The sequence below is a fragment of the Pseudoliparis swirei genome, chromosome 14, assembly GCF_029220125.1.
Source record: "Pseudoliparis swirei isolate HS2019 ecotype Mariana Trench chromosome 14, NWPU_hadal_v1, whole genome shotgun sequence".
Classification (NCBI taxonomy): domain Eukaryota; kingdom Metazoa; phylum Chordata; class Actinopteri; order Perciformes; family Liparidae; genus Pseudoliparis; species Pseudoliparis swirei.
Genome location: NC_079401.1, coordinates 6736374 through 6751691, shown reverse-complemented (window position 1 = coordinate 6751691; position 15318 = coordinate 6736374). Strand labels below are relative to the sequence as shown.

Below are 15318 nucleotides of genomic sequence, written 5' to 3'. Positions count from 1 at the left end.
CGTTGGTCTTCTTTCCACTTCCAGCCAAACGCTGCCCGAGGGAGCTGCCCCTGTACCTGGGCAGCTGCCTATAGGCCTTACAGGACACACACACACACACACACATACTCATTTTGGACAAGAGTCAACAAAATGCTGAGCGTGGGTGGAAGTGGCGAAGAGGAGGGAAGATAAGTGGGTGGAGGAGGAAGGAGGAGGCAGGTGAGGAGGAAGAAAAGACGTTTTTAGATCAGGTCTGATGCCGGGGTGTCGATGCCGCAGGGGCCCCGTTACCCGACGACCGGGGAGAGTCTGCAGGGTCGGACGGATGGAGGGATGAAAGAGTGACTTTGTCGCGTCAGTGATCAGCGATGAACGCGCCAAGGACTCCGTCTCTGTTGAAGCACGTCTGACGTGGGCGGACGCCTCCAACACAGAATGCAACCGGAGATACTTTAGAAAAAAAGAGAAATATCATTCAGTCTTTCTTCTTCTTCTTCTTCTTCTTCTTCTTCTTCTTCTTCTTCTTCTTCTTCTTCTTCTCCTCTTGAAATTGGTCCCAGGTGGCTCTCTTGATCTTCTTCAAGATGTTCACCTTGATTGGAGGCCACCTGGCAAATCAAACTCTCTCTCGAAAAGAAGAAGAAGGGCAGCGACGGGGGTCCGAGCACTCTGTGCTGCCCTTTGGATACACGTTAAACTACAGGGGGGGGGGGCAAAATAAGATGCAACATGTGCCACTCAGGTGACATCATCAGCCGGCCATGTTACATGTCATGCTTTAGCATCGAAAAATGGGAGCTACCTCGTAGCTAATGATGACATTGATGTTCATTCTTCTTTCCTCTGACAATGGATGTGTTCTTTTAATTGTTTTTTTAATACGTGTGGCCCTCTAACACTAATTCTGGCCCCAGAATTAATTTGTCTGAGGATCATTTAAGGGAGCGTTCACTCGGGTTGCGAAGTCGACTCCCCGGCAGTCACGACTCAGGAGGTCCTCTCCTCCTCCTCCTCCTCCTCCTCCCACACCTGTATGTGTGTTTGGAGAGATGGAGAGAGTGAGAGAGCTTTGACTTTGTAAGAGAGAGAAAAAGAAAAGGATGCGGTGGTGATGAAGATGGTGGGGTAGGGGGGAATAAGAGCAAATGATAGAAGGGATCAGCACTGCTATGAATATACATGAACCACTTAGCCCACACCGATCTCTCTTTTTTTACCTTTCTTGAATACACATAAACACATCGCTGCGTACACTTTTTTTCCCCCCTCACACATTCATACGGTGCAAAACACACGCACGTGTTCTCAAGAAGTCGGTTTTCATACTTTTCTTTCCACAAATGCGAATGTGTTGAATGTTTTAAACACGTTGAACGCTGAAATCCAGAATCCACCCCGCTCCCGAGATTATTTAAAACGTTTTATGCCGGAAGAAAATAATCAATACGGCGTTCACGCCACGATTGATTTTTCTTCTGCTCTAATATTATTCCAACTCGGGGAGGGTCGCGACACGCGCTTCTTCATCGAGCATCAAGATCAACGGCCTGCAGATTTAAATAAACACACTCCTCTCTCAGAAAGGAGGATCGTCTCGCATCAAACGCTGCTGTTGCCCAGCAACGGCTATAGAGCAGTCATAGGTGGGCGGCGATGCCCGGCAGCGATCCGTCTGGAGGGCTCTCATTGGCCTCTCCACGGTTTCCCACAATCCTTTGCGCCATTGCTGTCAGATCCCACTTTGAATGTGACCCCGACGAGGAGGTCAAAGAGGAGGTGGAGGCGTGTGTGTGTGTGCGTGTATTTCATCATATTTATTTTGTTAAATTCATAAGCTGACTATAATGTCATTTTTTGAGGTGAGGTTGATGAGTGTGACAGGATGAGACGGGTGTAGCGGAGGTTTTGGAAAGGAAAGCGACTGGAGCAGGAAGTGATAACTGTGGAGAAAAACTGTGTGACACAGAGAGAGAGGGAACAAAAGCAGGTTTTCCGCCTGTGAGTGGAAGTAAACAGGCGGAGAACACCAGCTGTGGAACCAGAGAACGAGGATTAAAAACTCGCAGCGCCAGAACTCCCAAAACAAAGAAGCTTAATCGCATTATAAATAATGATGTGAGGGAAACCAGTCAGAGTGTGTTTGGGTATCCACGGGGTGAATGTCTTACAGGACTTTCACTTCAGGGGACCTACTTAATCTACTTAGTCAAAGTTAAAGTTACCTAAAAAAATATAAACACATATGTGTGTGTTTGCCAGACACCACAGCTGCCATTGCCCGACATGTTGACCAGACTTTAAGGTCCCCAGAGGGCGGCCCATCACTCGTCTTCCTCTCCAGGCCCGCCGTCATTCTTGGACTGCTTTTATTTATCCTTGTATTTTATGAAGCGTTGTGTAATGATACATTTGAACATTAAAACAACGGGACATTGACATGACTGTAATCGTCCTCCATGTTTGAACTTTTTGTTTTTCAGGATGTATGACGTGGCCAATCGAGGGGAATTCATCAGGTTTTCTTTTTATCTTTTTGCTGTATTCAGTGCAACGGCGTCTCCTTCCCTCAGTAGTGGTGTTCATTGCTTGTTGACCTGAAGAATAAATCCGCCTGACGAACATATGCTTTAGCTTATCGTGCGGCGTTTTTACAGCCTGCATGTTGTCTTTCTAAAGTGACGATCCAGCAAACAAATTCCATTCTCCTCCACATAGCTTCGTCTCTGGTGAATTCCGAGGGGATCCAGGTGATTTGCCCCCTGAGCTCCAGGGGCAAGGCCTCGGGATCCGCGCGAGTCTTTTTTTTCCTTCTTCTTCTTTTTCAGCGCCTGTTTTTTTCTCGTTCTGCCTGGTTTCCCACGGCGGGGTGGTCGCCCCGGTGTCCGGTGTCAGGTAGCTCTGGCTGTTCCCAGAACGTGAGCGGGCAGGAGCTCTGGGAGCCATACCGGGACACTCCGGGATCAGTCGAATTCCCGGCATTCCTCGCATAGTCTCTTTGAGGGGAAAGCAAATAGAGAGGGGTTTACCGGCCCCCGCTCTCACACCTCCGCGCGGGCCGAGGAGGGGAAGCACACTGTTGGTTTCGGGGCTTATCGCAAGATAACAGCGGTACCGGGCAGGGCCGGGGTCAATTCCCCTTAATTCAGTGTGGAGAAGGAAAAAAAAACCACTACCATGTAGCTATTGTCTTCAGATTCAAAGAATCTTTAGTTATATTAAAAACAATAGATTACCCTCGTGAGTGGATGTCAGAATATTGGACACTACATACGCCAGTACGGGAGCTGATCTGGTGTCAGGAGACCTTCTGGCCGATTGCCCGTTTCTTGGTCTCCCACTCTGCCTCTGAGCCTCCTGCATTTTGAAATAAGCTTTCTGATGGCTGAGGTTGCTTCCGGAATCCAAAATTGTTCGTCTAAACTGTTTCCCTTGACCACTGTAGAGGGCTTTCACTTCATCAAGAAACCATTGTTATGTGGAATAATGCCGCCAACAGCTGTTTCCAGCCCAGTGTTATCTTTTCTACGTCAGATTTAAACTTTTTCCATTTGTTGCTTCCCGCGTAATGTCCATCTGTCTGGAATCTGACTGTTGGAGCGCTGTAATTAGTTTTCTTTTGTCCGTCAGGTGGAATAAAAGTTTCCATGCCACAGCTCTCTTCAGTGTGACCCAACTCGAGTCCTGCTGAGGCCGTTGGTTCACAGGGTTAGCACTCTGCTCATGCACAGTGATGCTCCTGACCTCTGGATCTTCTTGCTTCTCATTATCTGGTCACTTTCTGGCCACCACATCAATCTCAATAGGTCTGCATCCGTCTCTGGAACTCTGACCTCATCATTCATTTTCTTCTCTTCAGGCTAGCAGCTGGTTTCTTGGCGTGTTCAAACAGAAGTTACAGGCCTACGTCAGCGTCCATGTGGTGTAGAGGTCACTTCGTGCCCATGCGGACACTCTTGCAGTTGTTGAATTGGAGTGTTTCTCTTTTGAACCCGGATGCTGCCGCGTGCGCGTTAAGGCTTTTGGGAAGCCCGACACGCCTCGCGTCTTCAAGGCCGCACGCTTCCACTTCTGAGAGCGTGCGACCGTCGACGAGCTCACCGGGTTTATCTCGAGCCGTCGTGCTCAAAAAGATCCGAGTCGGCTTTCCTTTCATGTTCAGTCGTCTGTACAGAACGTGGCCGGACTTCCAGGATCCATGAAAGCATACATCTCTATACAATGCTCCCTTGCTCATCCTCTCTCATTTTATATGGCAATTTGGATACCACAATTCTCATATTTGTGGGGTTATCCATCTTTTATTGTATTTACACCAAGCGGGCCAACTTAGCTTCTGCAGTGGCAGAAACCGATGACCTGCAGGATCCACTTATTCTTCATCCTGATCACCGTCTACGTCCTCCTCTTCAGCAGCTGTTCCTTCTTTGCTTACTTCTTTTTCACTCGAAGCACACGTCCGTCGTTCAGCTTATACCAGAAACTGTCGCTGAGTCATCATGTTTGGCTCCAAACCAGTTATTAACATCGACATCTTTTCCCTCTTCAGACACTTCTCCGCTGATCTTTCTAAACTCTCCGACAAGAGTGTTGAAGTCCTGATGCATTAACCTCTGCACTTTTTGCAGATTGCCAGCAATTTCCTTTCTTTTTATCCAGTTATCTGAGCTTATAATCCTCTCCTGGTTCCTGGTGCCTGTGCAGCCTCTCCTCTGCTGCTCTCTCCGTTAACCTTCTTAGATTACATTAGTTCAGCATTAACGACCTTATCATTATTAATAAGGCAAATGTTCAAAAGGTATCTCCACCTTTCTCATCCGACACGCGGAGACTTCAGTGGCTTCTAATGAGGGTCGCGGTCCGCTTGGCGTGAGAGGTCCTTCACGAAGAGAGCATCCCGGATCAAATTAGCGATATCAATCTTCATTAACGTCAAAGCCGACGAGCCATCTTCAGAAATCAGACACCGTGAACAGTTTCCCGGTGCTTTACTGGTCCGGTGCGTTCGTTTGGCCCGAAGCAGAACAGCTCGGAGCTTCAAACTAATTCCAATGAAGCAATATGAAACAAAAGGCTTTGATATCTGGAGTCTCGACACTCAAAAAAGGTGGATGTGTTTGCAGGAGTGACACACGGTGGTTCCATCAGGAGAGGTAGTTTGGGGCGTGCGGTGGGACGGGTCTTGTGTCGCGGTTCTGTTTAGGACAACTGCAAATGCAGCCATCTTGTCTTCTACTGCTGCTGATCGTCAGGGCTCGAATACTCTCGGGTCTGTCCGACCTTTGAGCAAACCGTCCCCACAGACGGGCGAACTGTACAGAACACAGTTCACCGTCACATTTCGGACCGCAGACATCTCAGCCAGAATCTACTGGTGAAAACTAATCAAAATGACACGAGATCTGATGTGATGTTCACAACACCATTTTGTATTCAGAATAAATGAATGAAGCCCCCCCCTGATGGCCACGAGAGAGAGAGCAAGATGAGGAATATCTATAACCTGCGCCGGTCTCCCGCCACGTGACATGCCGAGGGGTCCACGTCAAATTATTTACAGAACACGGTTTTAGATAAAGTAAAACATCATTTTTAAAGCAGCTTTGAGGAGTCCGGTTGGAGCTGTCCGTAGTCCCCATGTATCGCGGCTCCAGAGAGAGAGAGGCGCATTTCCTCTGCACCCCCCATGTGCCTTTAATGGGCCGTCGCATACTCATTCAATACAAATAAGGAATAGGATATAAAGCTCACTGCGGTATGTGTGCAGTGACTTTCCTTCAGACATAATAGACTTTTTAAATGACATTCATTATCACCATTTCGTATGACTTAGTTACGTCCCCGACTTAAGTCTTTACTATAAAATGACAAAATTATTCATGAATATTGAGGCCATTTGAATGGAGTACTATACTGTGACATTTGTATTCAACAACAACAACAACTGTAATGGCTGCAACTACTCCTAAAACGAGTATTACTGTCACAGGTTCACACAGTTAAGCTCAAGTGCAGAATAACTGTCCGACTCTGGGTTTGAGGAACAAATGTTTTTACTTAAAACCAGACTGGTCATGAGCGAATTGAGACGAGGGGCAAAACACACAACAATCTGGCAGAGAACAAAGCAAAGACTGGGAGAATATATAAGGTGGGGAAACACAGGTGTGGGACATCAGGGATCAGCGAGACGGGAGTGGCTGGGGCAGGTGACGGGAATGACACAATCAGGAGAAGCTGAGGGCAGGTGATGGGAATGACCAATTCCTGGGGAGACAGACACTACCGGCGTTTCTCAATATGCGTACTTGTGCGTACTTTCCTCTACTTGTGTTCTCGTGACTCGTGAAACGTCATCAGTCTCAGCCCGAGTACATGTTCCAATTCAAAGTCCGCGTCTCGCAAAGCACGGTCAAAATGCCCGGATGTGACTTGATCCTCCCACTTTCCGGAGGATGCATCAGAGGAGACTTGTGCGTACTCTGGCCAGCCGATATCCCAGAATGCATTTCACCAGCAACCGGAAACAGTAGCTGAGGAGAAAATAAACTACTGACAGTTGACTTTTTATAAATACTACTCTTGTTGAGTCACGGAATGTAATTTTAGGATGTTTTGTTTATTTGACTGTAAAAAATAATTTACAGTGAATAATTAGAGTAAACCCAGGAGCAAGAACAGCTGATGTGGTGACGTCATCAAGTCAGCTGCTGGTCCAATCGCAGAAAGACCAGAAAGACCATCCTCCCGTTCTCCCGTCCTCCGGAGTCTGGACTCCCAAGTCCAGACTCCAAAAGAACACAAGTCTGTACTCATGTACTTTGAATTGCGAAACGCTGAACATGAACAGGGTGTTACAATTACTAGTTGATTTGAGTCCCAGGTGTTGGTTCCATGCGCTCCAGTTCTGGTCTCCTGGAGGCCTTCAAGTCCCTTGGTCCATCCAGCAGTCTGCACATCAAACAGAAACATTTACACAACATGTACAGTCTCTCCATGCTGCGATAACGAACTGATTCAAAACCCTTCAAACCCTTTTTAATAGAAGATAGATAAAAAACCTTGTGCCTCGCAAAGCACAGATGGGTAGGTATATTGAGTAATACATTGACAATTAAGTCTAAGGCCGCGGCTCCTCGATGCCTCTGAACATCAGAGACAAAGATATTCCGTCTGAATCGCACTTAGTGGGGACTGAATGTCCGTCTCTATGCAACACAGAATTACAGTTTAGATGTGACGCCGAGGGCCAGGCCTTCCTTCCTCCTTCACGGCTCAGCCGTCAGAGAAAATACTGATTGGTTACCCAGGAGGAGAGAACTTCAAGACATCGCCCCGATCCAGTCGGCTATGCTGCTGAGCCCACTGCAGCCAACACAATCACCAGGAGCCCATTCTTGTCCTACGGGGCTCAGTGACCGGGGGAAAAGATAACCGCTGCTGGAATTGACGCTTCAGCTCGGTGAAAGGCTAAATGACATCATTCCGCCCTGAAGGCGGCATGTCTTCAGATGCTTTGGATGTCTAATGGAAGCTGTGCGTGAATGCACAGCATGAGTGTGCATGCCTACATGCAGTGGAGGCAATCAGAGCCCATTGTGCTCCCCACGGGGACTCATCAGGGGAGAGTTGGTCACATGTGGAGCTCCTGACCAATAGGTGCTTTACATCTTGGACGTAAGACACACACGGACAGGTTGAACAGGGTGGGATAGAGGAGAGCTTCAGTCCTTGGTCAACATGTCTCAGGTCACATGGTGTACTGTTGAGCGTCATCGCAACAAAACAAAAAAAGCTCTTTGGCGACGCCCCGCCCACACGGTTTGATTGACAGGTGATCTGGTGAGTGGCAGACAGAGTAAACAGCGCAAATAAACACGCACTGAGAAAGGAGCCGGAGGAATTTAAAAGGAGGGTTGCACCGACACGACTTCAACCCCCCCAACCCTCCCTCCCTCCCTTGTGGAAGAGGAAGTTATTCCACTTTTTGGGGTCTGATTTTTAAACATTTTCCACGATGGTTGGGGAGCCCAATTCAAACCCCTTTTCTTCCTGTCACATGTTGCACACACAGGACGACTAGTGCGGGCTTTGCATGTAGAGAACTCCGACATCTGTGTGCGTGTGCGCGCGCATATGAAAACGCACGCAGCATACCAATTACAAATCCGACTGCAGCAGAGAAGCACACAATACGTTTAAATGGCGTTAACTTTTAAAAGTTGGGGGGGGGATTTATGAAGCTAGTATGATGGTAAGAGCTGAATACATGTATTATCATGTATTAGAAATACTTTTTTGTTGTTGAGGGGTTGAAAAGGATAACCTGTTCCTCTGTTCTCTTCTGCCCCCGAGTGGAGAGCTGCGCTAATTACAGCAGCTGGTTCTGTGCGCCTCATCCAGGGTTGTTACCGTGCAGTTTAACCGAGAGGGAGAACGCGCACGCGCACACACGCGCGCTTGCTTTTCCGTGCTCGTGCAGGAGTTTTTTGTCAAACGGGAGAGGAAAGCAGAGAGTGGGATGTTCATATTCTGAGATATTCATACGCAAGGAGCTGTTGCATTACGAGAACCGAGCTACTGGTTCAAGGTCAGATCAAGTTGAACCCCAATGCTTGAGTGATGCCCAATGATGAGGAACCTTCTGCATGAATAACAGGCCTTTAACCTCTTATAATACAGAACATGCCACATGGTAAGGCTTCTATGGAGACTTATGAACAGCACATTGATTGATTTGAATATTTCAGACCTGCAGGTTTGATGTATCGCAGGTGTTTCCGGAGATCTGTGGGCAGTGAGCCTCTCCTTCCTGGTTTCTAGGAAGCAGTTGTCAAGGGTCCTAAGAGACTAGCAGAGAGTGAAGGATCAGAGAGTGGTGGTGGCTGGGTTCAGGAGGCGCGGCCTCTATCCTCCACGGGGTCGTGCCGCCGACCCCGTCGCCATCTTGCTGAAGCTTTTTAACATTTGTTGTTGTTGCTGTGCTTCACTTCACATTTGGAGATTTATTCATACACACATGAGCATTTCCTGCATGTGTTTGTTGTTATAGGAGCAGCGGGCTGCGGTGAAACATCCACTACGGGAGGAGTCGGGGATTGAACCGTCGACTCCCAAGCTGAACACGACTACCAGCTGTGGCTGATGGGAATGTCATTACATCTCGCAGCGATGTGGTCGTAAATCAAAGCGCCGGCCACGTGTGAGTTTGGACCCGTTGATGTCGCTGGCTGAAAAAAACAACAACAACTTCCGACGCTTGTTTTAAAGTCTCCTCTTCGCCTTCGGATGAATCCAGTAGAATAGAAAAGGTTTCATTTATTTATTAACGAGTTCAGTATCATGTCTCAGAAAATATGGGGGAAGCGTCTAGTTTCCAGTCCTTTATAACTCCATCACAGCATCTTGCTCCGCCGTGATGTGATTGAATGTGAAATAAGATCCGCAGAAGGTTCGAATAATGTGTAAAATGACTCTTCATTTGTATTACGCTGACATTTTTTTGATTTCCTGTGTGTGAAATGGATTTCTATCCACTGCCACTGGAGGGCAGTGTACATCTTTACTACCCCATCCTTCCCTCTCTCTCTCTCTCTGTCACTCTTACATGAATATCTCTCTTTGTTGATCATATTAAGGCCTTGCTCACACACACACACACATTGATAATCACACAATCGGCTCCCCCGACACCTCCCAAATATAAACCAGCATTGAAGGTAACGCCTCCACCCACCTGGGCCTCACCTTGCATGTCGGTCCACTCCGGTCAGGTGTTGACGTGTTATGTGGTGATCACAGGCTTCCCTCGGTGTCGATAACATTTTGTTTTTTAAGCGTCAAACGGCAGGATGCACCATAGTCCTTTTAATTCGCAGCAGGCCCACGCAGACCGGAGCCAGAGGGATTTAGGAAAGCTCCACTACCTCAGACATGGTCCCAACATTCTCCAGCGCTGATGCTAATAGAGACTGATAGGATGGGATGTTCAGTTCCTCTTCTCCCAGTTAATTGCCTTCCTTAGACGTCAGAGTGGCATCTTTACAAGTGATGATAATCAAGACTCTGATGTTATCACTGCGAGCGCGGCGAGAAGAAAAAAAAAGGCCTCGCAGCTATAATCCTCGTCTTGGTACAGTACATTTAATTTCTGGACCAGACGGGATGCTCTGGAAGGGAAGATTGTCAATTTGTGTCGCGGTTTCACGTGTTAGACAAGTTTAAAAAACAGTTTAAAAAAAAGATATTTATTTAGCTGAAAACACGTTTATTAAACATATAAAAACACTGATATGATGAGTCAATTATTATCATATCAGCCTCTATTGGTGACTTGTGGGAACTGCAACACAGAATCAGTCGTCCACGAAAAGTCATAATTATGCTTCTTCCTTTCATGCCTTCATCCATTCTATCTAATGGCCATCAGGGGGCGACTCCTCTGGTTGTCAGACTGTGAAAATGACACTATTTCTCACTTGATTTATTCCCTCACTAAGACATTGCAAACATGAGTTTATGGTCATTTGGTAATTGATGGTTCCGGGAGCTGTCCGTGGGTTCCTTTTGCAACTTTAAACCTTTCACTGTGTGTTTTCAGCTCCTAAACATGAAGCATTATCATTTTGTACTCGGGTTGAAAAAACAACAACAAGATGGCGGCCACCAAAAAGCCCAAATCGAGGATTCAAAACGTCACAATCGGTGACGTCACGGTGACCGCGTCCACTTCTTGTCCAATGTCTCCCAGGTTTTTGAAATGTACTGAATGCACACCAGACAGTGATATGTTTGTGTACTTTTGGGTGTTGCTATGTCGGAAAAAGCGAAGCGTCCCGGGAAGCTGTGATAGCCGAAGAAAAGTATGCGGAGCTTCGTTTAACAACTGAATGTGGCAAACCCCACCCATCTGCTTCTCACAAGCACGTCTAAAAACAAGCACAAGGAATTTATTTCCCCAGTTACCATTCCACCCCGGCCTGGTGGCGGACAGACCACATGGCCCAGTGACGGTGTCAGGACAATCCAATAAGCCCCGCCGTAAAAGTCAAGCATGAAAACAGGCGACCGCGGCGGCGCTGGAGGCCTCCGACCTCCGACCTTAAACCGACTGCTGCAGAACCCGAGGTCATAAAAGTCAAGCTTCTCATTTAATGTGACAGCACCGGACACAAACAGAGATGAAACGTGTGTGTTCGATATCATCAAAATAATATTTGGCCTCAGTAAAGTGATATGACCGGTCGCCAGAATCCGATCCAAGACTTAGAAGAAAATCTCATGTAAGTTGATATTTTAGGTAAATAAAAACTAAGGAATATTGCGAGTGGAGCGGTAGATTCCAGCTGCTTGGCTACCAGCTGACGAGTAACATCCAATCATATTCATGAAGCTGCACAGCTCATTATAGCATCCTCACTAACTACTCTGCTTCTGTATGCCCTGTGTGTGTTTCTATAGTATATTTCCATGCAGTTCTACATGTCCATGTGTGTGTGTGTGTGTGTTGCCAGGGGGTCATGTGAGCGCATCACATTGTTTTGGGCCCACAGGCTCAAACAGCTGTGGATTGTTATGGTCAGTCTTGCGTTTAAGCGGAGCCATCCTTGGGGGGGGGGGGGTGTCGGAGGGATGCCGACAGTGTGTGCGGGTTGGAGGGGTCCCATAAACCCAGGAACTTGGCCTACATTCAGCAGCGCACCAATAAAAACAATAGTTGCTTCCTAATCGTGCCCTAGTGGGACGCATATAACCGCACACACTCTCACCTCTCTGGTCCGCGACGGCCTCGGCCTCCTCGGTGATAAATACTCTCCGTGGAAACGCACCAAATCTAAATATCTCGTGCAGATAAAGCGCCACGTCGCCGTCGTGTCGAGCGTGTTTTACAGGAACCGATATAGCTCAACGAGACAGGGTGGGGATGGAGTCGCTTTATAGTTTCTGGCTATAGTTTCTGCGAGCGTATCTCTGGTTAGAGTTGCTTTCTTACTGGAGGAGGTTCGTTTCCGCGGCGACATAATGAGAAGACGAAGTGCGTCCGCAGCCGTTTGTGTGCACTTTATGTATTTCTCGAGACGAGGCAAAGATAGAGATCCCTTCTCTTGCTCGTGAGGGTTTTATTTTAAGGGAGGAGAGCACCAGTAAAATAAATAATCCGGATGTGATGTTCTGTTCTCTAAAGCGGCGATCTGGGTCAGATCGACTTGTCCTGTTCATTTTCGACATCTCTTCAAGGAACACGCGATACAGTTGAACCGCAGTCGACAGTTACAGATCAGTTTAATTGGTGTGGACGATATACCCAACTCTCCTCCCTCCCCGTCCCGTCTGTTCATTATTCCTTCCATGGCTCTCTACACACAGGGATGAGCACAAAGGACGGGTTTGCTTACTGCTGCAGACATTTCATTTTTAGGGAAATTTTTTAATCGGAGCGATCAAGTGAATTGAGGAAGTAAAGATGTCGCCGTTTCCAATGCTGACCAAATGAGCATTGAAACGACATGAATGGGAACACGGCTAACGAGCACGCTAATGCTGACTCATGGCCTTTGCACTCGGGACAAACTTCAGCCTCATTGTGAAGCATGGGTAATTGTAAAAGTGCCTCGTGTATCGCTAATCAGTTGAATTGTTCCTTTTTAATATTGAAATCAGAGACATTTATCGGCGTGAATTAGCATTTCTTCGTAAATCAAAAGAACTCGACTTGAAAAAAACAAAAGAGACCAAAAGCAAGCGCAGCTCCTTCAGAAAATGGACCGACTCATGCCGAGTCACCGGGGTTTAATGGGGAATTCAGTCTTCCTTTTTTCGGAAACGCTGGCACTGCCGCCGCCATGTAAAAAAAAAGCAGACAAATCTCCTCCCCGTTCATGGAAACTTCACCACGGTTGCGCCGCTAACGAGACGGTGATATATCGCCGCTCGAGAAGTGTGACACTTTGCACTTTTAATTAACTGCGGTCGTGTTCAATATCGTTGGCAGCCGTGACTCCCGACAATGATTCACAGTAGTCGTTAGCACCAATACCTGGCCGCGCGCCCTCCGTGGAAAGTTCACTTTGGGAATTTCCAGTCAGGACCCGGTGGCTCGACTCCGAGCTCGGCCTGTGTGTTCCTTTACTTTTTTTTCCTCTCTCTCTCGCACTCTTTATTTTTACTGCAGCCGTACGCGGCCACGGCTGACCCACAAGCACGTGTGTGTGAACTGCACGCGTGGAAGATTCGGCGTTCGAGTAAACCGTTTTCACACATGCTCGTGTCGCCTGTTCGCCGGGGGTGAATATAGACAAAATAGTTTCCCACGGTGACCTTTGAAACCTCGCTTTGCACTCTTTGTATTGTTCGGCGAGGGAACGGTTCACCCATCTGGCAGCTAGCTAGAGTAAAAACAACCCTATTAACACACTCACTCACACACTCACACACACTCCAGTATTTCCCTAGCTCGGGCCCCGGCGTGCACGTTCACACACGACTGTTTCTACGCACATGTCCGATGATGCATTGCTCTCCGTTTCCCAAGCCAATAGTAATTTACCGCAATTAGGCCGACCTCCAGCTCGGAGCCGCTGTGCATCGCCGGAGGCGGTGTCGGTGTCGGTGGGGCAGCGAGTCAAAGGTTTACCCCAAAAGTGCCCACATTCCTTTTTGCATTCCTGGTGCGTACTGTTTTTTTGTTGTTGCAATTTTTGGCCCGTTTTTTCTTTTTGTGAGATCTCGACGAATTCCTCTCGACCGCTTCTCCTCTTCTTCTTTTTTTGTTGCTCTTTTCCAGCTCATCTCACACCCTGACAGGCGTCCCTGAGAGGCTGTGCAAGGGTGGCGGTTGAGCTTCGAGAGAAAGAGTGTGTATGTGTGTTCAAAACAATGGCTGATGGCTGTGTGTGGGTGTGTGTGTGTGTGTGTGTGTCAATCCTGCTCTAACTACACGGCTGATCCTCTGCCAAGTGGGTCAGTCTCACTGGAGCATACACACACCGACTGAGCCGCATAGGTGGAAGAAGAGAGGGGGAAGGGGGGGGGGAATAAGGAGTTGAGGAAAGGTTTTAGTGTTGATTCAAACCCCCTCCCCCATTCCGCTTCCTCCAGATCTGTTCGCGTTTTTACAGAAGTTAAAAAAACAAAAACAAGAAGAAACTAGAATGGGCACTCGGTAGAGCGCATACTTTCGCATATCACAAGATTGGGCATTGAATTATGAACATGTTGGCATTAGTTGCATGCCAATTGGACAAAAATGTATCGTGCTATGGTAAAAAAAAGATTTTGACCTTTCCATGACCTTGACCTTTGACCCGATTGATCCCAAAATCTAATCAAATGGTCCCCAGATAATAACCAATCATCCCACCAAATTTCATGCGATTCGGTTCAATACTTTTTGAGTTCTGCGAATAACACGCAAACAAATAAATAAATAAATAAATACACGGCGATCAAAACATAACCTTCCGCATTTTCAATGCGAAGGTAACTAGAACGGGCACTCGGTAGAGCGCATACCTTTGCATATCACAAGATTGGGCATTAACTTATGAACATGTTGGCATTAGTTGCATGCCAATTGGATATAAATTGACCGTGCTATGGTAAAAAGAAGATGTTGACCTTCTCATGACCTTGACCTTTGACCCGATCGATCCCAAAATCTAATCAAATGGTCCCCGGATAATAACCAATCATCCCACCACATTTCATGCAATTCAAGAATATGTTGACCTTTTTCATGACCTTGACCTTTGACCCGATCAATCCCAAAATCTAATCAAATGGTCCCCGGATAATAACCAATCATCCCACCAAATTTCATGCGATTCGGTTTCCAACTTCTTTTGTTACGCTAATAACACGCATACAAATAAATAAATAGATAAATACACGGCGATCAAAACATAACCTTCTGCCTTTTTTACCTTCCGCATTTTCAATGCGAAGGTAAAAAAGGCAGGTCACGGGCCACAACACAGCCGCAGTTTCAAAAACAAATCGCACATCGCTGAGGTCGGCACTTTCCTCGTAGTGGAAATGTCTTCGGCACGTACGCACGTGTCGGGGGATTTGCGTGGGAGGCGACATGCAGGCGCACGTGCTCGCGTCCTCAGCCGGGGGTGGGGGGGGGCGGGTCCAGAGTTTCGGCGCTCCGAGTGACAAATATAATAACACACGCATTGTTTGACATCCGAGCAATGCGTGACATCCGATTAGGCGCTTTGTTTTGATTGGACCGGGCGGTAAAACAGAAGTAATGCGCACGCACACACACACAGGGAGGTCACGATCTCCTCGCGCTTTGCAGTCGCAGACGTCTGGCGGCCCAAAAAAAAAGAGCGC

General features: G+C 47.4%; 1 long non-coding RNA gene across 2 annotated transcripts; it reads right to left on the bottom strand.

Moving 5' to 3' along the window:
• Nucleotides 1-6020: 6020 nt before the first annotated feature.
• LOC130204444 (uncharacterized) lies at nt 6021-13510 on the bottom strand. Of its 2 annotated transcripts, none has more exons than XR_008833658.1 (3): nt 9727-13510; nt 8732-8829; nt 6021-6930 (listed from the first exon to the last, which is right to left on the bottom strand). It is a non-coding gene; the product is annotated as an uncharacterized LOC130204444 (long non-coding RNA). The 2 variants fall into 2 exon arrangements; XR_008833659.1 differs by having other exon boundaries at nt 8732-8821.
• Nucleotides 13511-15318: the final 1808 nt, after the last annotated feature.